At 37.9% G+C, this 1,089-nt stretch overlaps 1 pseudogene; it reads left to right on the plus strand.

Moving 5' to 3' along the window:
- Nucleotides 1–203: 203 nt before the first annotated feature.
- Nucleotides 204–753, plus strand: LOC112642694 (small ubiquitin-related modifier 2-like; annotated as a pseudogene).
- The last annotated feature ends 336 nt before the right edge of the window (nucleotides 754–1,089 follow it).

Genomic DNA, 1,089 nt, shown 5'->3' on the forward strand with positions numbered 1-1,089 from the left:
GGGTTACATACTTTTCTGAGGGAAATTTCCTTTCCAAAATGCTAAGTAAAACAAATAAACTAAAATTTGAAGCTAAATACTTCCAGGTTTGGTTAAAACAATGAATGATAATTTAATCAAATTTGTATTATGAGTCTGCTCGTTCAGTGAGAACCTGGTACGTCTTTTGTGAAGCTGCAGCTGAGAAGACTCTGGAGCTCTCCATGGCTGACCAAAAGGCCAAGGAAGGAGTGGAGCCTGAGAACAATGATCATATTAATTTGAAGGTGGCGGGGCACGATGGTTCTGTGGTGCAGTTTAAGATTAAGAGGGATACACCTTCATGGATGTATCTTGCAAGAAGTTACTATGGCCGAGTTCAAAAAGGGTGTTGCCTGTGTTCTTCTCTAGGATTTTGATGGAATCTTGTCTCACATTTAGATCTTTCATCCATTTTGACACCACTTAGTAAGCTAATGAAAGCCTATTGTGAACAACAGGATTTGTCAATGAGGCAGATCAGATTCCGATTTGATGGGCAATCAATGAAACAGACATACCTGCACAGTTGGAAATGGAGGCTGAAGATACAATTGTTGTGTTCCAGCAGCAGACAGGAGGTGTCTACTAAAAATGAAACCTGCTACTTTACTCCAGAACTCTGTTCCTCCAGACCAAGAAGACATTCTCAAATAGAAAGCTGTAATTTGGCTCCACCACACCCTGACTACTACAATATAGTTTTCTCTATTCTCTCATTTTCCCCTTCCCCATTCCTTTGTTGTACATAAAGTAACTCTGTATGTGCACAAGCATTTTGCATTTTTTTAAAACTAGATGGCCTATGATATGTTTTGATCGACGTCAAATGGAGATGGGATGGGGGAAAATACTGCTTCTGTGAAAATACCCCCTCTCTCCATTAGTGACCGCTCAGTCAGCTCATATCTTTATATTCCAGTAAGTTATTTTGCTCTCACTGTTCAACAAAAAAAGAATAACATAAAAATCCTTGCATAAAATAAAATCCTTGCATACCTTATTCGATTAGAGAATTTTCATGTTTTTCATTGATCATTGTAAAACCAAGGAGAATTTTATAACTTTTTT

The sequence above is a fragment of the Canis lupus genome, chromosome 19 (genome assembly GCF_003254725.2).
Source record: "Canis lupus dingo isolate Sandy chromosome 19, ASM325472v2, whole genome shotgun sequence".
Lineage (NCBI taxonomy): Eukaryota > Metazoa > Chordata > Mammalia > Carnivora > Canidae > Canis > Canis lupus.